The 25,483-nt window shown below is 41.7% G+C and overlaps 1 protein-coding gene across 3 annotated transcripts in view; it reads left to right on the top strand.

Moving 5' to 3' along the window:
* LOC137185717 (calsyntenin-2-like) overlaps positions 1-25,483 on the top strand; it is a 246,500-nt gene that overhangs the window by 52,490 nt on the left and 168,527 nt on the right. The gene's annotated exons all lie outside the window — the stretch shown is intronic.

The following is a 25,483-nucleotide window of genomic DNA, read 5'->3' as shown; positions in this document are numbered from 1 at the left end:
GTAGATGCCAGGAGGAGTAGATTATTGTTCCCAGCAGAGTATTTTTATATGTCTTAATATATTTCTGGAGGGGATCTTTAAGTACTGCTTTGAGAAAGCCAAAAAATGTCAAAAATAAGAAATATTATAGAAATAACTGATGCTGTTTTTAAAAACACACTTTTTGCCAGTTTGTTCTTATCTGATCTCAGTATAAGTTCAACCCATCCCCTGCGTAGAAGAGGCAGGATGAATCTTTTCCAAGTCTGAGGATATGGCTGGATGCCATGGATGCTAATAAAGTTACAATGTAAGAAAAAGGTCAAATGGTTGATCCCATTACCCTTCATAAGGAAAATGACAGTGATGACTGGCCCCAGTGGCCTGATGAGAATCAAAGCAGCGAGGTAGCACTGTGAACCGCAGTGGCTCCGCCTGTTAATAGGACCTTAAATCACTTTACGATCTACATTATTTAACAAGCCTTCATCTTTTGATGCAGTTATGTATCAGCTGATATTAATTTACATCATTGTCTTCATGTTTTGATGTCCTTGACATTGAACAGCTAAGACTAGTCTGCTCCCCGTTGTAGCATACCCCATGTAAATGTCATTCTGCGCTGCTGATAGGACAGTCAGTCAATATTATCATCATTTCACTGTTGTAGCTATGAATCCGGCTTACCTTATCAACAGTTCACCCAGGTGAATGTAAATGTCACTGGTTTTGCTGTGCCTTCTTAGCTACACACTCCTGAGAACCCGTTTTCCAGCTATCTCTGCTCATTTTCCCATCGGATACCATAATCCCCTCTGCAAACATTTATAATTATCACCTCAGCTCCCCCATCAAGTCTAGAAAATGTACACACTCGCACCATTGTTCATTATAGGCTGCACAGGGAAGGGTGGATGACAACACACTCCTGACGCACCCATTTATCTGGCATCTCATCGCAGAGTTGCAATATCACTCTGACAAGAAGACCACGATTGCTTGAGCAGGAGGGGAGGGGAGAGAAAAGGGGAAAATAGCAGGTTTAATATGGCAACTGATAAGGAAAGTGAGTGAATACAACCTATGTGAGCCCCTCAACCTGAATCTCCCTATCTCCCCCCTTGCTTTTTTTTTTTTTTGATCATTTTCCCCTACACATCCACCCCCATTTGGAATTGCAAATAAGTCCATGTGTTTCTTTACAGGTGAGAGGAGGAGATAAGGAGCGAGGTATTGGACATATCAGCAATCTGAGCATGTTGTTCATTTCGATTTATTTATTTTATTCCTGGCATTTATTTATCTCTCTGTCACCGTGCATATAGGGCTCCTTGTTTATGTACATATGAATGAGAGAGGATTTTTGCTCATAGAAGCGATAAAGATGGATAGCTTGTTTGTGTGTGATCTGGCTCTGATTGCGTTGTATTCAAGCATGCATTCGAGGGATGGGTGGATACAGAAAATCTTGTTTTCCCAGAATGCTTGTGTGTGTTTCTGAGAAGATTTCCGTGCAATGTGTTGCCGCGTGACTGCGAATTCACAAACGGCTAAAGACGGGAAGGTTGAGATGAAACATGTTGGAGAAAGGAGACACTGTTTGGGTTTGGCTTGAGTCAGCAGGAAATGATAGATGAGCTCAGAGTACCGCCTGGAAGATGGACTCCGGGAGATCACAGAGTCATTCACCCTACGCAGATAGACATGGAGACAGCTCTTGGTAGCTAAGCACAGAGATGGTGGAGAAAACAAGATAAGATGTACAAGCACACACACACATACGCTAAGGCTGTCAGTCAGCGGAGGCGGAGTTGGAAAAACACTAAAATCAGTTTTTACCATGAACAGTAAAGAAAAGAAAAAAAAACTGACCTGTTAGACGTACAGCATCTGAAAAGTGCCTCTGGGCAAGATCGGGTAAGATAGAGTGTTTTGATGGTACATTGTTCACATAAAGAAACACACGCTGGGAATTAGATTACGCTGGTAGAATCTGAAATGGTTCTCTTTTTTTTTCAGTATCACCAAACTCGTATTCTCTCACAACAGCTGAAATAACTACACCCAGGACTGTACAGACCAGCCAGCCGGTTGTTTGAGGTTTTCATATCTTAGAATAGTCTGTTTTATTTATCACACATTAGCATACACAAGCCTTTTCTTGATCTCTTCTGGGTGCACAAACAGCAACTGTTCTTCCAAGCTTTACACACACACACACACACACACACACACACACACACGTTCGTACGCAGCTTAAGCCTCTTTGGCAGCGCCCAGCATGCCACGTCCACTCGACTGCTTCAGTGCCAGGTCTGATACAAGGCCAAACCTCGCCAAGCCACTTGCCCCTCAGCGGGTGGTGTGAATCTGGGCATCCATAGATAGCTGTGACCGGCACATCATCGCCATGGTAACTGCCAAAAGACACCACCCCCATGGTCCCAGTCTCAACTCTCACCAATAGTGAAAGGTCACGTATCATGTCCTTGTTCTGTCGGTAACATTTAAAAGCTGCAGGAAACCAGACCGGCATCATACACAGGACTTTGTACACACACTAGCACACGGTTTCATAAACTGATAGACACATACTTTCCTCACACACACACCTGCACACACACTCACATCACAAAGAGAGGGCTCTGGCCTCCGCAGAGATGAGTGTTGGGTATAATCAGTGGCTATTGTTAGCAGAATTACGTTGTCCAAGTGGAGATGGTTCTCCTTGACAATAACTATAATCCAGATCCACACGTTCAGCCCATCAGCATAATAAGGTTGCTTGCAAACCGATCCTTTTGGCAATAACCTCACATCCACCCACCCACGCACACAAACACACACAAACACACACAGCAGACACTGAGACATTCAGGGTACGTGAGCCTCTAGGTGATTGCCTTGATTTTGTCTTGTATCATAATACTTTCTCCAAATTTCAATTTGCTCTCACTCGATGTGCCGATGATTCATTTCAGTCAGCCAACTCATGTGTAACAGATTTATTATAATGTGAATAGTGAGTATGTGTGGCGTGTGGATGAAGCTAACAATTATTTTCATAATTGATTAGTCTGATGATTTTTTCCTTGATTAATTGTTTTTTCCAAAAAAAAAAAAAAAAGTGAAAATGCCCTTTTTGACTTCTCAGAGGTGACATATTCATATCACATATTTTGTCAGACCAACAGTCCAAAAGTCAAAGATACTCACTTTACTTTTATATATGGCAGAGGAATGCAGCACATCTACACATTTGAGGGGAATGTCTGGGAAAAAAAAGACTGAAACGATTAATTGATTATAAAAATAGTTTGTAGAATAACTTTCTATTTGATTAATATTATGGAGTAGGGAGTTAGGGCTATGTCTTCATCACTCCCCACAAGTAATACACCTGGACATATGTCTGGAAGTCCAACACTTACAGCCTCAAAACCAACATCCACTAGTAGAACACCTTGATCAAGCTGTTTAACTTAACCGGTGAATAACCAAATGCACCATGAACAAAGTCAGCTCCTTCCACAATGACTGTAGTGAAAGATCTGCCACATATTCTGGGCCAATAAGACATCAAATAAGGAACTCTACATAAAAACTGGCTGCTGAAACGTGATCTCAGAAATCGTCTAAGATGGCTCGGAAAGGCCGACCAAAGATCACCTGAAGAAAAACGGTAGAGGCTGAACAGCCGGAGATGGGTCTCTCATGGGGCGAGGAACAACTAGTTGCTAAAGACCGTGATAGGTGGAGGAACATTATTGATGCCTTCTGCTCCATAGAGGGCGAAGAGCATAAATAAGTAAGTAAGTATAAACTTGCCTTGGAGGACTTGGAGGCAGGGCTTATAAAACGTTATATGTGCAGTATGTCATGTGTGGGTGTAGCAGCACAGCTTGAGTTGTTGGCCTGAAGTGGCTGGCAGGCTCCGCTCCGTTTAGGCATCCATCTCTAGCCCTCTCAGTTTTCTCCTTCTTCTCTCCAAACTGCTTGACAATTCCCCCAACCCACCCCCAAATCAATTTCTAAATCCAATTAGTCATTGCATTAGACTGTGAGGAAAACACCACTGTGCACTGTAGCCTGACAAATGTTTGGCTGCTGTTGTTGTTTGTTTGCCATGTGAGAGCTATTGATCAGAGGCTATGAGAACGATAGAGAGAGGTGTGTGTGTGTGTGTGTGTGTGTGTGTGTGGAGGGTGGGGGTGGGGGGTGGGGGGGGACAGAGGACCTGGTGGAGATAAGTGTTATTGTAAATGTGAAGTCTTTTTTGGGGGGGATGGAGGGAAGGGAGATAAAAGGATTGATAGGCAAGGAGAAAGTTCTGCAGGGGGTGAGAGGGGGAGGATCAGACAAAAGTGGAGAGGGGGCCAACATCTGGCAGCAGCTGGAGAAAAAAGCAGGTGAGGAAGAGAGATAAAGAAGTGGCAGGGGGGGTTGGGGGGGGTGAGGGTGAGAAGACAGAGATTTGGGTAGGCTTGGAGACAAAGAGAGATTAAGGGAAGGAGAGTGGCAACACAGTGAGTGTTATTGCCTGAGGTTGAATGTGTCAAAAGCAAAAATGATGATGCCACGCAAGGCCGGGATGCTGCCTGGCTATCTGGAAGCCAGGGGTGCCCACTCCAAGGTGCCAACATGAAAAGGAGAGAATGAGATGGATGGAGGGTGGAAGACAAGAGGCAGGCTGAGACAGTGGGGACTGATTTAGAGGGGGATAAACAAAAGAGACTGATGAGGACAGAGAAAAAAGGAGATCAAAAGGGCCAAGCAGCTTCACAGTTTCACCCAAATCATCCTGAAATCCCCCATGATGCTTTGAAGGCTCTCATAGCTGAGCAAAGCCAAAACAGGAGTTTCTGAAGTATTACACCACAAAACACTTATGGCATGTTGCTTTGGGCAAACGCCTAGAAGGGATAATAATACAATAACACACAATATGATAGAATTTATTTATGTCAGAAGGACACTTCACACATTTATTTCATGAGACAGGTGCGTAGGAGAGGGAGGAATGGATCAAAAAGTTGCAAACAAACTCTGGCATCACTGTCTAACTTGCAATGATACATTTATTTGCAACCAGCACTGAAACGTCGCAAATAAATGTATCATTGCAAGTTAGACAGTGTGCCAGAGTTTGTTTGCAAGAATTTATTCATATGAAATGAAAAGACTACGCAATACTAGAGTGCACATCCATAACAACATAATAACCAATTTCACAGTTCCCAAAATGAGGGCACAGGGTAAACACTGTTCATATGTTTGCATATTACATATTTAAATGCATGTGTGCATAAGTAAGTGATGATATGAGAAAAAAGCGATAAACTATTGCTTTCTTTTTTTTTATTATATTTGTTCTTTAGAGGTGAAGATAGGAGATTTGAGGAAGCACACATTGTTAAATAGTATGCTTTCCTCTCATCTCATCCTCCCCCTCTCTTGTCTTCTCTCCTCTCCTCTCTTTCGTTCCTCTTCCTCTCTTCTCTGTGTCATCTCTTCTCTGCCCCCCTCTTGTTTGTGCCATGATTTCACTTCTCTGTGTTGCAATTTCAACATTTCAATATTTCATCTAATATTTCCAGAGCAGAGAGCAGTGTTGCTGAATTATTTAGCAGCACCGGAAATCTGGGTGAAGAAAGTCTGACACACCAATATACACGCAGACACACACACACACACACACACACACACACACACACACACAAACTAATAAACATGCACATACACACTATAGATTTATGGCTCTGGGTGTGGATTTTTGCCGGTGAAAAGTGTAAAATGGTCGTTGTTGAACTGTGACCCGGGAAGGAGAGAGGTAGATCAATCAGAAGAACTGATCCCCTCTGCTATAATCACCATCCACAGACCTGTCCTGGGGCTGATGGATGACCACTCTCTAACCCACCTTCTCTTTCTCATCCACAGATACACACACACACACATGAATACTGTACACACACACAGTTACCTATAAATCAGGACAACAGAGACGGGGCCCTTGCTCACTTCCTACGACGAGCATTGTCATGGATATGTGACATTTTCTATGGATAGATTGAGGAATCCTGCAGGGGTTTAATTTGTAGCTTCTCAATACGCCATCAGCAGCTTGCGCATGCATTGTGTATGTGGTCACCAGCGGCGTGCGAGCCATTGTGCATCTGCCGAAAGAGTCATTCTGGCCTTTACGCACACGGGCACCATTTGTATGAATCATCTCTCTCCTCATATGCTACCTCCATCTCCATTTAGACGTATACTGTGCTATGCTGCGCTTACTACACCGGTAGTCTTCTATCCATCATCATCGCCAAAGGAGGGAGCAGCTTATTATGGGAATCACTGTATTTCAAAAAGGGGGAGAATAAGTAAGAATGAGGGAAATAGGGGGAAGAAAAGAAAGGGATGGGTGGAAGCTTGACAGGTTGTGACAGCATGTGTTTCTGGTAAGATTCCTTTATATCTGAAACTGACTTTTTTTTAAAAAAAAGTCTATATAAGTCTATATTTAACTACCACAGGCTGCACAAAACCTATAATCAACTGCTGTACTGCTCATGGTTCAGTCTCCTAACAAAGAGCCATGCTGAGCAGAAACAGCTTAATTCTTTACTAAGAAAGCAAGTGTACATTATGGAATCTCAGTCATCCTCAATTACTGTATTTGCATTTGTAACGCTGACAGGCAGGGATGAAGTACAATCAGCATTTCTTTGCTGATTACATCCCTTCAATCAACTCGGTATTCACTGAAATGGCCAAAACCGCTGTGAAGGAGGTGAAATGAAAAGGAAATTGAAACGGCACACCAAGAATACCAGGACAGGAAGGTGAAAAGAGCTCTGGAAAGAGATTTGCTGTGTGTGTGTGTACAGTTTTGCCCATGAGCATGGGAGATGAAACAAGTGGCAGAGGTTACAGATTTGTGCTGCTGGGTCAAGTCATCTATCATAATAGTGCTGTGTGAGCTGAGAGGTTTTATTTAACATTTCCAAACTTTTCTCCAAACTTAAAGCCACTACATATAGATTTATTTTTTATTTGGTTGTGAATCTTTCAAATGATTCTGGATGAAAGTTTTTAAGACAATCCCAGGGAAGATTGAAGCAGTCCATGTGTTGGTTCAGCAACATGATCAGTTTTTTTTATTTGATTTTGAGTCAGAAATTTTAGCTTTAAAGCTTTAAAGTTCACAATAAATGGTTTCAGTACTTCATTAATGTAATTAATTTCCTTTGAAAGTGTTTGATGTAATCTGCAGTGTAAACCAGTGGACTATCAGTTATGGAGAGAGAGGCAGTTTGATTTCATAGGATGAGCAGAAAATCAGTTTAAATCAGAAACCGAGTTGTCAGGAGCTTTAAGATGTTTTATGTGTTTTACATTTAACTATTGGCTGATCCTGACATTCTGTGAAAAGTAGTAAACAATGATACTGTAACACTATCCAACATCTTAGTGGACAGCTTTCTATCTGTTACCTACTGTGAAATATTTTATATTTTTTTTCTGAATGTGTGTTGGTTGAGCAGAGGCTTTCCTAATCCAGATATTCGCCAGGACCGTACTGCATTAGCACACTGAATGATACCTCACTATTGACTCCCGCCAGCTTGCTGTGTGTGAGTGTGTGTGTGTGTGTGCTGAGTCTCCTCCAAGGCGTCTGATCAACTCTCTAGAGCTGAGCTGATGCATACAACGATCAATACCCGGCCTCCAATACCATCCTTCATATACTCGGCAAGGTCTGAGGCATGGCCCTTTCTCTCTCTTTGTACCTCACCCTTTATTCCGCAACCTGTCATACAGCTTGGTTTCATAAAGGAACTGAGCGTCATAATAAGCTGTATTATCAGCCAGCTCACTGGGAATTCATCTCTCAGCCTCCCCCTCTGCCTTTATTTCTCTTCTTTCTTTTTATTTTCCTCACTCTTCTGTCTTTCTTGCGCATTATTTTACCTCGCTCTCCCTCACCGCTTCCATTTTCTCTCCCTTTCTTTCCCTGTACCTACCTATTACTGATGAGTCGATTTCACGAGTCAGTGATGCGGAGAGGGTACAGTAGAATATGCTGTGTGCGAGTGTGAATAACAATAGCTGTCTGTGCTCTGTAAGAGAAACAATAATTACGTGCACTGGCATTAAGATCACATGCCTCATAACAACAGAAACGGTCATTTCGGCCAAAAAAGCGTTGTTGTGGCTGATTTGAGCCCGTTATGTTAGAAGATCAGCAAAAATGTGATCGACTCATGTTGCGTTTGTCCCCTTGACTGTGTTTAATTTGATTTTCAAAAAGGGATAGCGCTCCTACAGGATATTTGACAGAATATTCATATAAACAAGGGCTCATATTATATTTTCTCTGGTTCTGGGTTTCTCCTGTTTATGTGTGTAGATGGGAATGAGTGCCATCATTAGATATGCATAAAAAAGAGCAAATCCTCATTAATTATATTCTTGATTCTTTGGCATAATCAAATCAGAGCATCTTCATAAAACCCAAATGGGCTCATTTCCCCCATTTGTGCTGAATGAATCAATATTTGTGTCTGTAATTGAAGTGGGAGTAATATAAGTGTATGGCAGAGAGACAGAGAGAGAGAGAAAAGAAATACAGATGTAATTCAACAATCTATATTTTGCCGCACACACACACTACTGTAATTCACACTTGCATTCATGCATGCACACGTTACACAATCACATATCTCTGCTCTCGGCTTACTGGTGAATTGAGATGAGTTGAAATCGGTTGTCTTATTTCTTCTTTTCATAGAAATGTAAATAAACTTATCTAGCAGCATAACTACATCTGCAAAACACATCTGTACATGACTCACGAACATATGATCTGTCTCTATATGTTATTCAGAAACAACCAGGATGTTAAAATAAAAAAGATAAATTTAAAAAAATCCCAGCAAACATTCGAGAGGATGCTGCACAGGAGGTGGCCGAGGCAATTCAAAATTCAAAACAGCTTCTGAAACAGTTTTGAGCAGATATCAGAGACGCAATTAAGCTGTGTACTCATTTTTGCATTACAGTTACAAGGGATTTCAGCTTTGATGCAGGCCTGTGTATCAACATCTATCGATATTTACCATACTTGCCGGGTTGCTTTTTGTTTGTCGCCAGCAATTTTAGAGAGGGCTGCAGAGGGGGCTGTTACAGCACCGTTGTCCAGGTAGAAAGGCCGTCAAAAAGAAACTTGAAGAAATGTTTCTCTGACACTTTTTTTGAATGCTTTCTGTCATGTGCATGGCTCAGCAGTGGGGCTTTGGGAAGGAAAGGTCACTGAGGTCACAGAGCTGATGGCTCCCTCTGTGTGAACAGCTCAATCTGTTTTTGTTTGTTTGGTTTTTTTTGTGCAATTTCAAATATCTAAATAGCACTGAAAGCAACTGGTACATTCTAGCCTGCAGGCACACATGTAAACATTTGTTCACATGATGCTGAGGTTGAATGGAGATTGACTGCCACTCTTTTTTTTTTTTTTGTAAATCTCAAAGCTCCGCTCTCCTCACTCCCGCTGTGCGACTTGAAATCATTGTGTTGTGTTTACAGTCTGCTTCTCTTTTTGCTTTCTCTCCAACATTTTCCTCAGGTTAGTTTGACCTGTTATTTTATTACTTGTCTATTTATTTGGATTTGTCTCGTTCATTCTTACTTCTCTCCATTTTTTTTGTCACACCTCACTCTCTTGCCTGCTTTCTCTATAGCTGTGACCTTCTCTCTCTCTGATCTCCATCTCACCTTTGTCCAGATCATCCCTCTTCTAGTTGTGTGTGTGCGTGTGTGTGTGTGTGCATGTGTGTATTGTCCTCACAGTGTTCGCCCTGTGTGGCAGAAGATTCTTGCGGTGACATTTGAGGAGGCTTGTGTGTTGTGGCTCTAGCTTATTGTTATGGAGCGATGCTACTCCTGCTGCCATGCCACAGCCCTCGAGCTGCCCTGGGAGGCGTGGTTAGATAGACACACACTCTCTTTCACACACGCACACACATACAGATATATATTGACTTTATTTTTGCAGATATACTAAAACTCAGAGGAATCAAGATTTGTGTTTTTTGATTATTTGCACTCACAGATATCTACAGGCTGGAATATCTGTCTTTCTTTCTTTTTTCAGACGCACTTATACACCCCCTCTGTCATGAGCTGAGCACTGTATACTTAAGTCAACATATATTGTGGAGTTTGACCGAGCAAGACTCCCGCAGGCCGGGAACGATAGAGTTGAATTAACAAACTGGAGACCTGAGGACACAGTACACACGAAGCAAGAGCAAGAAAAGGGACAGAGAGAGACGAGCAGATTTCAATCCTCGAAATGCAACATCCGCTATGTTGCAGACTCAGGAGCACACTAAACTTCCCATGGACATTCCCAGTCATTAAGGGACTGTAGGATGACAACCACTGTAACCATTCTCCGCCTAAAGACCACAAACACTGAGTGACACGCTGCCGTCACTGTTTTCCTCCCACTGTAATCTTCACTGGATGCTGCCTTTTAATAGGCTGATGGAAGACAAATAATTGTTTTGAGGGGAGCCGAGCTAGGTCCTAATTCAATCTTCTCACCACCAAATCCCCACTCAAACAGGCTAATGCACATTAATGAGATTTCATAGCTCTTAATAGGAGACAATGGAAGCGTCTGTGCAGGTTTTTACTGCGAGTATATGCTTATGTGTTTGACTTTATTGGATGTGTATGTGTGTATGTCTGTGGTGTCTGTCTGGTCTAAATCTGTTTTCATTAGCTGCTGCATGAGCTCATGCGTACTTATCCATCTGCTTTGGGGGATACATGCACAGTAAGCAGTGTGGACACACAACATACCGACTGGGTGTTTTATAGAGAAAGACAGACAAAAACATTAGAATCACTGGAAGACTGACTTTCTGTTTTTCCTTTCTCTTCATTCAACTCTTCCTCTACCTGGTCATCTTTGTTTTTGGAGATGATTTATATTTTTTTTTTTGCAGAAGTGCATGACACTTAGGCTAAATAATTGAAAGCATTAATAGATGTATATAGTATGGGAAGTGGTGTCAGGTCTCCTTTAAGTTATGGAGTCATTAAAGGGGACCTATTATGCTTTTATGCTCTGAATGCTCAGTTTCCAATGTTTTTTTCTACTTTCAGTCCGAGCCGACATTGGCTCATGATGAATTTCTTTATATGGTCATCTGCTCCACACACAGCGTGCAAGTTCACTGCTCTGCTTCTCTAACATTATGGTGTTTTCCATTGTTTTGGGGGTAGTCATGCTGAGCCATGACTCGAGTCGAGCTGACACGCTGTGAGTGTTTTTCTATCTCACAGCAGGGCAAAGTAAAATAAGTTGTTTACCTGTTGGAGGTGTGCTGGTCGTCTGCAGCTCTTCCTCAAATATTATCATCACTGTGGCTGTTTCTGCTTGTACTTTTCCTCCCTGCATTATTTCTAACCGATCTGCTGAACAAAGACCTCCAAATTTCTCCATACCTTGTTGTGTCGACTGTTTTTTTAGTGCTGCTGACAAAGCGCTGCTAATTCAGTGAGGAACATATTTCATTTCCTGTAAATTCATCACAATAAAAGTCTCCCTTTATTTAGTCATTAAAAAGCTTTTAATATGAAGAAGTAAAGCAGGAAATGTGGGATTTTAATCAGCGGTAACTTAGCATGGCTCTGATACGGCTGCCCAATCAGAACAGAGTGAGCTCATCTAGAGGGGGGCCTTAAAGAAACTAAGCCAAAGACTGCCTGTTAGAGACAGAGGCTGAACTGAGGGGCTGCATTAAGGGCCAGTATAAGATAAATAAGGAATTTTTTGAACTGTGAATCATGCAAAGCTACTCTAGTGGTAGTAGTAGCCCCAGAATAAAAATATAGAGCTGAAAATGAGCATGATAGGCCCCCTTTAACATTGCATTGCTTGTTGCACACAGTGATTTACCAAGACTCAGCTGTACTAGGCAAGTCATCATCATCATTCAATGGGCAGGGCTGGTTTTTATTCCTGTAAAACACAACAAGGCTCTGCACTGTGAACTTGTAACTTGACCTCTGAGTTTTTGGAATTTAGAAAGGATTCCTGAAAATCTGCGATGGCTCAGTCAGTGCTTCACAGAGTGAAACACACAGTGGGCAGCTGTGGCTCAGGAGGTAAAGCGGGTTGTCCACTAATTAGAAAGTGGGTGGTTAGATCCCCGACTCCTCCTGTCCACATGTCAAAGTATCCTTGGATAAGATACTGAACCCCAAATTGCTTCCGATAGTTGCAAAAGCACCTTGTGCAGTAGCTTGCCACCATCGATGCGTGAGTGTGTGTGTGTGAATGGGTGAGTGAGCAGTAGAAACATTTAAAGCACTTCGGATAAAAAGCACTATATAAATACAGCCAATTAACATTTACAGAACTGTGTCTGTTTCTCACTCTCATTACCTCTCCTGCATTGTTGCTCTCTCTTTCTCATTTCATCTAACTTGTCCAGAACCTGAGGGGCCCAGCCATGCGTGTTGCAAGCTGAAATGTAAGGATGTTCCTGTTTGTCCCCTGCGAGTGTCTAATTGATCCGTAGCCACAACGACAAGACTTGACATATACCCAACATCCTCCCACAGCGATGGTGGTGGTGGTCCACTTTTCTCTTCATGTTGGCAGTTTAAATTTATAGGTAAAAGGTTGGACGGCAAAGTTCAGAAACTGCTACACAATCAAACATGTCATCCTTTTAGGATTGGCCTGGCATGGCAACGGTCTATGTACTAAACTAAAAGACCTACTATAACAATATCTATGTATATGCATGTATTTATCTATTTTATTTAGGGTTGCATTGTCACAGCAGTGAGTGTTTACCATTTTTTATTGTAGAAGGGAAGTTTAGATAAATGAAATGGAATTAAATTAACGTTGGGAATCTAAATCTTCTGGCTCATTATCTATAAACTGGAGTTAAATCATAAACCTAACTTGCTGCAGAACCGCATCACATGCTATAACTCCAGTATGGTCCTTTACAATGTTTTGTTCACTGGTCATTGTTACAGTATCACTTTCTCTGAGCTCTGATGAAAGGAGCTGGCCTTGGGTGCAGCTATCGACTGATAGAGAACCCTTTGTCCGACTTCTCTCATATCACCTTGCAAGGCAAAACAGAAACACACACACAATACCTCATGTTCTCTGCCCGATATTCTAAACAAGTCTTTCTTTCCTCTCTCCGCCTCAGGTGCTTTGTGCATCGAACATCACCTCACCTAACACCTCTGCCTCTCCAGCTGTCAACCACCTGTCTTTGTCTCCAAGTGGATGAATTGATTCTGAGGACATGTATGCGTTAGCGTAGCTACAACTCTTCTACTAGATGAAATCCAGGTCTAACCCATCACAACAGCACTGAGACTTAGCCAGGCCTCAGCGGCCATCGTTGCAGGGGTCATCCCACTCACACACCGCACAAAAGACACACAAACATGCATTACACACCACACCAATCACTGTTGCTATAACTGAGTTATTAGCCCAGTGTTGAAAGCTAAAGCATAAACCCACTGCTTCACCCCACAACCATTACACAAGGTGTGTGTGTGTGTGTGTGTGCGCGCGCGCAACATAGGTAATGCTCTTCTGACTCCTTTGCTGAGTCCGCAGCTTCATCATCATTAGGCTGCTGCAGTGATAAGACACAGTGATAGAGGGATGGGAGAGAAGCAGAGAGGGAGAGAAACGGAGAGAAAGTGATGTGGTTCTGCAGCAGAGGTATCAAGGGGATTACCTTCACAACACCCACCTACCTAATAGACTCTCTCACCAGGTCTAGTGACACACACACACACACACACACACACACATTCCTTTTTTGAGCATTAACACTTCACAGCATGCCACATAGATGTCTCCTTACAAAAATTGCATTGAGTCCTATGAAAGTCAAAATGCAGCTGTTACACTACCTTTTGGTTTGTTATTATCAATGCCAAAATCCATGTTTTTTCCCGCCTCAGAGCTGGAGCCGACAGTCAGTTACAAAACACTTTTTGCATTCCTCCTTTATTTCCACCCCATTTTTTCTGCCTTCATTTTCCCTTTTTAATCTTCCCCGCATTGCTCTTATCTGATCTGCCTTCATTAACAGCGCAGCCTCGTTAGGGTTCCTCGAACGTTAATCTTGTTAAGAACAATCAAAGCGGTCCGGCTCCGAGACGGCCTCCACAACGAGCGGAGAACAATGGCAAAGTTGTTTCTTTTTAAACTCCTTTCATCTTTACTTCCTTTGTATGTTTATTATTTTTTCTTTATGCATTATATTTCAGAAATGTAGCTGATACTTTTCCTCAGAGTGTCTCACTGCACAAGCTTGTTGTTGCTGAAGCCATCAGCCCACCCTAAACTAACCATGTTATTGAGAAATGTGGGCAGCATTATATATTGGAAACAAGGTGGGAGTGAAACAGAAAAACAGGTAATTTAGAAAACAGGGTATTGTGCATGTGAGAGAGGATTTGATACAGCTTGTTGTGTGTGCATGTACCTTCATTAGCATATTCATCAAGGTTGCTTTTAACCTTGATTCTTATCTCCTGTCATTAGGCTGGCTGCATTTTACCAGTCCTTGGGAGCGACCTCTCTCTTTTCTCCTCTCTGTCCTGGCCCTCCTCCTTCTTTTATCTCTACAGAAACAGGCAGAGACATCGCGCTGATGTTTAGACCCGCCATCATAAAGCTGATTGGTTATGCCGCTTGACAATGATTGGATTTTAATTGATTAGTTACAATGTAATTGGCTGATAGGCGGCAGCTTAATGAAAATGAGAGGACTTGAAGCCTCAGACTTCATCTGAAGCACTGGAGCAAACATGTGTACCAGGAATCCATTCATCCTCCATGTGGATCGGGGTGAAATTCATAATCTGTGGACTTCAAAAGCTTCATTATATTGAGTGAATGTAGTAATGATTAGAAATGGTGTACAGTATGCATTGGAATGCACGTTACCGGTAACGTGATGGTTTTGATGGGTATGAGGAGGTGGATGTATAGGAGGATGATGATGGTGAGGAATTTTTTTTTCTTAAAAAAAAAAAAAACAGTAAAATCAAATTGTTCAGTATGACTGGCCACTAATTAAATTTCACAGACTTTCACCCCACATTCATCTTTGTGATTTTTGCAATGAATCTTTGTGATTCACTGCAAAAATCACAGAAAGCATTAATTCACAATGACGGCGATGTATCTTAGGAGGAAAGACTGTGTGTATGGTCCATTGCCGAAGCTGAGCCTGAACGTTCTTTTTTTATTCTTCTGGTGAATTGGACTGTGGATGTGTGCATCAGCTGGAATGATCCTGACAGGAACATTTGCATCTTTAGTCTGCAAATAAAATATTTATTGATAGATTTTCTGGGTAAATATGAAGAAAGTCATTGATCTTTCTGTTCAGTTACTTGAGCAACATAATCACTCCCTTAGCGGCATTAGCTGTTGCACGTTGTGTGCTCGCTTCTCAGCAGGGTCACGTTCGATAGGAGATTTAAGTTTCCCATTTGCAGAGAACTCTGTCATCGCGGGCCGAGGATTTGATTCTCAAACAGTCAGTAAAGACCGCCGATGCCGCTTATTCTGCAGTCTGTCTGATAAATAAAGATCTGATCTCTTGGCAGTCATTAAAGAGATCACTGTGTGAGCACTTGGGGACATGAGGAGGGAAAAGAGCATTGGTTTCTGTGTAGCACAGCAGGAAACCTACAGCAAAGGGCACTGACTGCTCACAGCATGCACACTGGTCTGCCTCTGTAAGAGTGTACATGCTTGTGTGGGTGCGTGTGTGTGCGTGTGTGTGTGTGAGATGATCTGAGCTCCATCAGAGGTTGTGTACAAACCTCGTGGTAAACCCTGACTTGGCAACCATCACAGAGGAGACAAACTTAGGGTTGCAGTTCAAACAGAAAGCTTAATATCTTTCAGGATTTCGACCGTATCCACAATAATGCAGATAAATATGAAAACCGTGTTTTTTTTTCTATTCGTTTGGGATTTCTATCCTCAGTAAGTTGGTGTTTTTCAGTCTCAGAAACAGATGTTTTAGAAAATCCTCTCTGAAGTGAACACATCTGAAAATGTTGGTCTCGTGATGTAGTGTGGACAGGGAAATCATATTCTGTGAGACTGCCAACCTTTTACATACAGGGCTAATGTACTGAACATATTTTACTGCACAGCATATTTTAGATGTCACTGTAACTGATGAGAAGTCTAAACTTTTGATTTCCAGTGTTACAGTCACTGGCCTGATGGAAAATTGCGTTGCTGCGTTCATAGGCTGTGATGCAGTTCAAACCTGTCTCAATATCTGTAAAGGAGAATTATAATGAGAGTGCTGGATAATTTCAACTCCCGTCAGATAAAGATCACCTGTCCATGGCGGCAAACTCAACAAAGCAATCTGTTGAAGCAAAGACATACCATTAAACTCAATCTATTATGAATAACTGCCATAATGCCTCAATTGCTTCCAAACAGTTTTAGCACCATCAGTTTTCCACCGGCTCTGCAGCAGTTAGACGGGGATAAATGAAGAGACTGTGTCAGGCTGTATAGTGGAGGAAATGCTACTTGTGTTTACAGTCCAATCATCTGACAAGATAAAACATGTAAAGATTGATTTGTTTTCGAGTATTGCTTTCCATCTTATAACAATTTTTTTGACAGTAATGAATAGTGGATTACTCTTTTAGGTAACGTACCCAAAACTGGTAATAATACAATACTGCGACTGTAACTGTTGTCAGACTGTACAAATGTAATTTGATAGAACAGCTCAGGAATTAGTGTTAGCTTTAGTTACTAGGTAACTTCTATGACGTTTGATTGAGTTCCTGTTTTATATCTACTAGGGATGTGCAGAGATCCCAGTATTTGTATCTGTATTTGTTGAGGCAGCAAAATTATTTGTATCTGTATTTGTATTTGAATAAAAGTGGAAAGAGGCTCAAAAATCCTGTTATTGTTTTCATGACACTTTTAATTTTAGAAAAGTGTTCATGAATAAACTACCTTACGAAGGAGGTCCCCACATTGGGTCTTGAACTGGACTCTCCCAGATCATAGACGACTGCGCTGACTGCTAAAACTTTACTAATCGCCTCAGTGCAGACAGACATCTACTTATTTATAAACCCATAACACAGAGACAGCACAGCATGTGACATGTAGGGAGGAACTTCAAAGGCCATTCTTGCTTTGCACTTTTCATTTATTGCCTGTTTTTTACAACCTAACTGTGTGGAAAGGAGAAGGGGAACAACAGGTTATGGAGAGTCCCTCGGGAGCACTTTGCTTGTGTCAGTAGCTCAGCTTTATCTCTGGGGAACACCCCCAACAAATATTTTTTTTAAATATTTGTATGAAACAAATATTTGTATAAAACCCACTATTTGTGCTTTGCCGAATAATGTATTTGTATTCGGGCACACCCCTAGTATCTACACAGTCGTTTGATGAGAGAAGCAGCCAGATGGAGTAAGTGTCTATTCATATGCTTCTTCTTAACTATGCCGTACTTGCCATGCACAGATATTACACTGTAGAAAGTAAAAATGAAGAAGAAAAGAGAAAAAATGAAGATACTGAGGGTTTTTTTTCCTGTTGTTTTAGATGGCAAACTCACATGTCAGTGGTGTTTTGCAGTGATGTGTGCAAGTGTCTCCAAGTTAAAATCTTACCCTGTCTTCTGGCTTTTCATGCATCCTCTTGCTTCACTTCTGTCCTGAGACTATTAACTCACCCCACATGCCTGTCACCGTACCAAACATCTCACTTCACTGATTCTTTGTCTGTTTACTTGCACAAAGTGGCCATGTGCATCCGAAGCACAGACAAAATAAGACTCGGAGCTGTATTCGTGCTGTCTTCACTCTACAAGAAGAAGCTACATCTGCTGCAGTGCCAGCAGTTAAATATGGTTTCACTATGTTCATCTTCCCCCATCCTCACCCCTCCTCCAGATCTACTCTTTCCAGGGTAGCTCCTTTTCTTTCCCCCAGAGGAGATTAGTGTCTCCTCTGTGAAGTACAACTTGACCTTAAACCTCCCTCATTCTCTCCAACACTGCCTCTACCACTCCCCTCATCACCATTTGATGTAAATGCAAATGATTCATCATCCTCCACTGATACAGTATCAGCAACCTATGACTGGGGAGAAAAAAAAAGACTTTTTAAGTTTTTTTTTTTTTTCTCTTTTCTGACAAGTCAAGTACCTCACATGTAGGCTTTTGAACATCACTGAAACATAGTTTGATATATGTATAGTTAGGTGAGTCTATATCAGTCTGTGTCTTTGAGAAGTCTTGAAATAACAACCCAACTGACTTTTTATGAATAATGCCAAAATAATTGATATTCTTATCCTTTCTCAGTATCCCCATCTCTCTCTGTTTTCCATCTCCCTGTTTTCTCCCCCTTTCCCATCTCCTGCTTTGTGGACAGCAGGCATTCAGTCTCTTATCAGAAGAATCAGCCAAGCACAGCCACTTTTGGACCGCAGATAGGCAGGAATTGGCTGACAGTGTGGAACAACTACTGAGAAAGAGAGAGATATTAAAGATGAGGAGGGGCAAAGAAGGGATAGAGGGGGCGCAAGAAAAACGACTAATCGCAAAAAAAAAAAAGAAGAAAAAAGGAAAGATGAGATGTTTGTTTTCTTCATAGAAAAATACCTGGAGATAAGAAAGAACTTTTTCTCACAATCACAACATTGGGCGCAGTCTGTCTTTTGCACAGCATATCTCCCACGCCATCTTCAAAAACTGGCAAGCCAGTATTTATGTGTGACTTTCAGAAATCCTTGAGGCTTCAGCGCCTGACTAACTTTTCTGCCTGACAAAATTCCCGCACTTGAATTCAAATAAAACAAGTGCACAGTTTTGTTAAGTCCTCCTACATATTAATTAAGTCTCAGCTCATTTAAAAGTAAGATCATTTTGCTGCTAATCAGGCAGGAAGCTGATCATCCCCACCTGTCTGCTTCATCTCCTCTAAGGTAAATACTGTCATATTTGACGATGTGGCTCGCTTGCTGGTGTTAATACCTGAACCAAGTGCAAACAAAGCTTATGAAATATCAAATACTTTTACATCAGTGCCGTGAGAAGGATGTCAATTAAATGGCAGTTACTAACTAACGGAAGTTTCTCATCATGTGATGTCACTGAAACTTACCTGTATGTTTGAGCACTTTTGGAAGATTAAAATTGTGGCTAAAATGCAAAGATATCAGATTAAAGCATAAACAGAATCCCACAGGCTAGAAAACTGCTGATGAATTGCTCTGGATGATTTGAAACATCCAAGCCTAGCGGGGGTAGGATGGCTCATTTACACCAAATAGGTAATTGTTCTGCATCATAATTCTGATCTTCTTATACAGAAAACACCTTTGAAGTTTTTCATTTCACTCCAAGTTTCTCTGGCCATATTTGTCTTATAGCATCAAGGTAATTTAGACTCCAAACTCGAGCAATAATTACACTACTTAAACTTTAAACCGCAAAGTGTACCATTCATCCAACCTCCACACAAAGTGTTTCATTTAACTAGTGATTAACTGGTATTCAGGCTCCTTGTGGGATTGTATATAGTGCAGTGTGGATATTGCAGGGTGGATGCCTGCAGAATATGAAGTGGAGGACAATATGAATACACGGTTGGTAACAGGCAGCAAATGAACTCGCTCGCGATGCCTTAAAATGCAGGGGAAGAAATATAGGTGGGGAGAAGTGGCGGCGGGGTAATCTATCCATTTTAATGCATCTCATTAATAAGGAACAAGAGGCCTTGTAATATGGAAAGTGGTGGAAGAGGGGAAAAAAGAAAAGGAGAGGGGGAGGAGGAAGAGAGGGATGAAGGGAAGATGTTGAGGCATAATCAGACTGTAATTAAACTACTTTCTCATCCACATTGAGGGGCGTGCATATGCACACAGATAGGACGGCTTACATGGTTATGCATGGGCACACTGGTACCGACAAATATTGCTGCTCTGCGAAACATTACAAACAGCAGATAAACGTACATGTACATATGCATTACACATACTTAAGTCTCTCTCTGTTACTTGCTTCACATGTCTGGGCTGAAGTTTTGCGGCTGCACGAAGACTGGTGTATGCAGATCTAAGGCACATTGACATTTTGGTGACCTTGAAACACACCTGCCCGTTCATTTGGTATTTCTGTACTCTGCACACCTGGCGTTGCACATAGGGTGAGAGCGATATCATGATGATATGGGTGTTGCATTTAAATGAGGCAATGATGTTGGTATTTTAAATATTAAAGCTCCATAAAGGGATATTCTTGACGTGAACATCGACTCCCTGTAATGTAAAAGAGTTGCTAGTACTCCAAATCACACTGAGAATCAACAGCAAATTCTGGGGGCTGTGGAGCTTCCAACCACTCCAGCTCATTGCTTTAATAGCCAGGATTATAGTTGAGCCCCCCGAAGGTGAAAACTCAGGAATACAAAGTAATCAAGTGGCTGCAGAGAGTTGGCTCTAAACTAATGAGAACCAGGTATTATTCCCAAATGTGATGAACAAAATCAAGGCTGATACACTAGTGCTTATTGGAAATTCGACAGGTGGAGAAAGAGGACCTTCTCTATTTGTCTTGCAGATTTACATTATTAAGCACCTGTCCATGAATTTCCATAAGCACTCAACTGCATGCCTTATCTCCTCATTTTTAACACGTTTTGCATAAGTTGCACCTGAAGTAATGCATTTTTAATCTGCAGTAGATCTTTTTAGACATTCATGTAAACAGGGTTATTATGGCAATCAGTTTATTTCAAGATTTTTCTCTCTCTCAGGTAGAATTAGTAACATCGTCTTGCGGAAACATGGTGAAATCTAACTGAATGCCGTCTTACTTGCTTTCACTATAGCACAGTTGATTTAACGTGGTGTTAGAGATAGATAGATAGCTGGTCTCGCCATTACAAAACAGTCAGGAAGCCATCATGAGAGGATCTGATTGGCTTGGCCATGACTAGTTTCCATCCTCAACGCCCTCGCTGTTTGTATGTCCCCTCTAATACTCCACAATATTAAACTGTGCTCCATGCCTCTAGCCATGATAAAAAACACTTAACATAGTTGCCCTACCCTGTCCGCTTTACACATTGTTTTGTCAACTGCACCAAAATAGGGCCCTCTGTCTCTTTCTCATTGACTGCTAGTGGCTGAAATGTTGCATTAGCATAATGTAGTGAGGGAAATGTGTGAGTCATGGGGGAAAAAGATTATCATCTGAAAGGTTATCCGGATTTCCAGTGGCACACATGCTCACACATCAGCACCGAATGGAAGCTAGCAAGATATTATAAATGATAATAAAGGCAAGATATGTGTATGACTAATCCATGAGATTTTTATCGGACGGTATCATTTTCCAGGTCTTGTGGCCTCCACCGACGTAATCTGATTAGTATGAACAATTATTGAACAGCGGTTATGAGGAATTGATTGGATTTTATTTTGCCTCTTCTGTTTTCGCCGCTGCAATCTCTGGCTGATGACTGACTTCCCGCTAGCATGACCTCCAGTATGTGCCCCCAGGGTGGTTGTCAGGACATGATTGACATAGCACGCTCCACTGACTGAATAATGTATCTGTATAACGCACGTATGCTGACATTGTGGACAGTATATACATAACATGGCGGACACATGTTACACAGTTGTTGGCATCGGATCGAACAGCCAAGCTCTCTTTTACGCAATGACCGCGCTGTAGAATTATTAGTAGTCAAGAGCAGAGTCTGAATTCAGTGGACAGTTGACTTGATCAATTTGCAACAAGCAGAAGAACCTTGAAGAGTGAGCTTCAGAAGGCATCAGTCGAAAAAAAAAAAAAACGTCCGTATGGCCTTCTCAGTGAAATTTAGTAAACATGCGAGGACACCAAAAAAAGAGAGAAGATTAGCTTGTATCAAGGAGAAAAAAAAAAAAAAAAAAAAGCTCTCTTCTCCTCTCCTATTCACCTCTATCTCTCTCTCCCTCTCTCTCTCTCTCCGGTCCAGCAGGTTCAGCTGCAGCGAGGAGCCATGAAAAATGGATGAGTGTGTTTCCCTCTCCCCCTCGCTTCTTTCTTTTCCCTTCACTCATCCCTTCTTTCTCCCTCACTGCAGTCTGATCATGCATAGCTGTAATATATTTATTTTGCCAGTAACAAGAATGAAGGACAGAGTTCCTTTTTTTTTTTTTTTTTTTTTTATCTCGTCGCAGGGAAGAGAGGCATGAGCAGAAACAAAAAAAAATGTCATCATGGCTGCCCGCAAAACCGTGAGTGGGCAAAAAAGAAAAAAAATAGAGGGAGGTTCAATGAAGCTTTTTTAAAAAAAATCTTTTTCACACCTGGAGCCCACACACACACACACACACACACACACATACACAAAGAGAAAAGCCACCAGCACTACCTCACACAATCTCCCACACCTTCTTGCTTCAACACTTGAGAATTGTTTGGTTCGATATTTGGATTTGTTAGTGAATGTATTCATCTCAAACGCCCAAAATCTCTATCATTGTGTGTGTGTGAGAGAGGGAGAGAGAGAGAGAGAGAGAGAGAGAGAGAGAAATGACTTACACACAGCCTGAATGTGGCAGTGTGAACAGCGAAGGAGACAGAAGGAAGATTGACCTTTCTCCACTCAATCTGTGTGTGTGTGTGCGTGTGTGCGCGTGCGTGTACATGTGATATGAGTATACGCACCACTACACCGCTTAGATTGAGCTAGACAGCTAGCCTCTAACCATGAGCACATTAGCTGATATTTATCCAGTTTCACAGATGAGGAGTGCTGAGCTGGAATCACTGACTGAATGACTTTGATCATCGTATTCACATTAACCTGAGTGACCTGAACTGACTATGGATCAGCGCTCTAGCTCGAAGATGATTGATGAATACCAACCACTGAATGCAAGCTCACAAATGACTGTGCTGACTTCAGCTAAATCTTTATCAGCTGCCAATAAATCGTATTCCCCGTTGTTGTTTACACCTGCAAGAGCTTTGGTGTGATTCACTTAGCTAAAAAAATCACACACATACACACACACACACATACAGGGGAAGACTATTATCATTTCAGCTTCATCTTAATGTCCTGTGACTAATCTTCCTGGGATTTTTCCTGCATCTTACCCCCGGCGCAACCCGCCGACACACCCCCTTGTCTCCTCCTTCTCCTCTGAAATTGCCTCAGCCCTGTATTCCTTTTGATGCTAAGAGGCCTTTGAACTGCAGACAGCATCTTTACGCTGCGCTCGGTGGCGAGTCTACGAGCAACTCAAATATTCATAGGGACCAGACCTTACCTGGAATACTGATGGACGCGACTCCGCGCCCCGTGGACGGCAGCAGATGTGTCGAGCCGATCCGGGCTGAGGCAGAGTCATGCTACAGTATGTGAACTCTGTTAGGGCACTGGCTGTAAAAATGGTTACACAGCTGCCAGTAGAATGGGTTATGGCACTTTATTGCGGTGTGTGATGGATACTGCTGCAAGGTGCAAGGACTTTCTTTTATTTCCATGAAGGTCATCAGCGCGGGTTATCCTGCTCCCTCTCTTTACAGGGGCGACTGTAAACATTGTTATGAGGGTCTCTCAGAGGTTTGTTGGGAAGTTCATGGTTAGGTCACAGCAGGACAATAAGACCGTCACACAGCGACGCATCCGCTTCCCCTCATGTGTCGAAATCATCTCGCTAAGACCCTAATGTGCTCTAAGAATTTGGCTGTTTGAAGAAGCTTAATTATGTCTGCAAAACGTTCATCCTCCTCACCAGTCATGATGCTAGCAAATGGCCAGTGTCTGGAGGTAGTCTCACCAAACCAAAGCCTCACGCTACGCATGGCTGTGCTCCATTATGCAGACTCTGGCTCTAGATTAAAGCCACTTTTCATAACCAAATATCATTTGGGCTGATTATAGCACAATAGGTTTCTTTTCCCCCGTGGTATTCAGCTCAATTTATCACACACTTGACAACACAGGCACTCTACAGCTGATTAGCAGACAGAAGCTATTGTAAGTAATACATATGTTCTCAGCACTCTGTCAAGTGAGTCTTGAAAGGGGTGCAGTGCTGTTCCACACTAGAATTTCCAGCCTCACAGCTCTGACATTTTCCATTGATTGTGAATGATGAAGAACATGCTGAGCTGTCTCTGCTGTGCCACAGGAAAGATGCATTAGTGTGATCAATCTTCGTGTTTAGTTTGAAATTTTGATTTTCTCAGTATTTCATCCTTTTGTGTGAGTATGTGTAGACTCTTCTAGTATTTAGCATGTGTTCCCTTTAAGGAGTTTTCACCTTAAATTTTCTTTTCTTCAGTGTTTTGTTCTGGCGAGTGCGGCACTGAATAGTTTCAGGATTTCCTTGTAAGCAAATGAATAGAGGTTGTCAAATTATAAAACATTCAAGCTGTTCGAACTGGCAGTAAAGAACATTTCAATAATCATAGCTATTTAAATTAAATTACTCCTTTTTTCTGTGTTGAAAATAGCTCCCTAAAGCCGTTGGGTTGTAATTGCCTTTGTTGACCTGTCATCGCCTCGGCAAAATAATTGGAACCAGGTTGAGATGGGTGTAACCCAAAGCGAAGCCATTCAAATCAACACATTTGGATTGTAGCTTGCAGGGATGTAATGGGATTGCAGAGTTCATACTTTATTGCAGGCAATTATTTTTGTATAATCTGGGAGTCGTGAATAGCAAAGAAGGAATGTGGATCTCAGTCAGAGGGAAAAGATAGAGTGGAACAATAGCAAACTAGGACAAAAAACAACATCGGGTCAAACTATGTGAGTGGGATTATTTATACACAGTGTTCGCCAACTCGGACTTTTTCATGTTTTATCGTTTGTTTTTATCATTGTCCCACAAAACAGTTTTTTTATTTTACAATGATCAACAAGACTCCTTTTATGTCAAAGTGAAAACAAATCTCTAAAAATGTATTTAATGGCCATGCATTATTACACAGCAATGTAGTGCCACCAAAAACCTATACAATATATGTCTATATTATGTATTTAACAAGGGTAAAGCAATGCAGAACAGTAATTCTACAAATTATATACATGCTCATCTTTTAAGTTTTACATTTCAGAGGTCTATGTGACCCTGGGTCTGATATTAAATGCTGATGTAGCCATCAGATGAAAATCACATCTTAATGCCATTTAAAATCACAGGAGAACGCTGACATTAAACCCTTGCTTTGGAGATACTGTTTGTCTGTGATGATTAGGTGTTAGAAATTTAGCTGGAGAGATAAACACCTGAAAAGTAAACTTTGAAACTCTTCATTTAGGGGTGAAAGTCATTTGTGTGATAAAACAATTTGACGAGACTAATGTAGCTGAGTGAGTTACATAACATGTCAGGTTGTGATGCATCCGAGGG

Source organism: Thunnus thynnus, chromosome 7 (genome assembly GCF_963924715.1).
Source record: "Thunnus thynnus chromosome 7, fThuThy2.1, whole genome shotgun sequence".
Classification (NCBI taxonomy): domain Eukaryota; kingdom Metazoa; phylum Chordata; class Actinopteri; order Scombriformes; family Scombridae; genus Thunnus; species Thunnus thynnus.
Note: the sequence above shows the minus strand (reverse complement) of the source record. Positions and strands in the feature narration are given on the sequence as shown.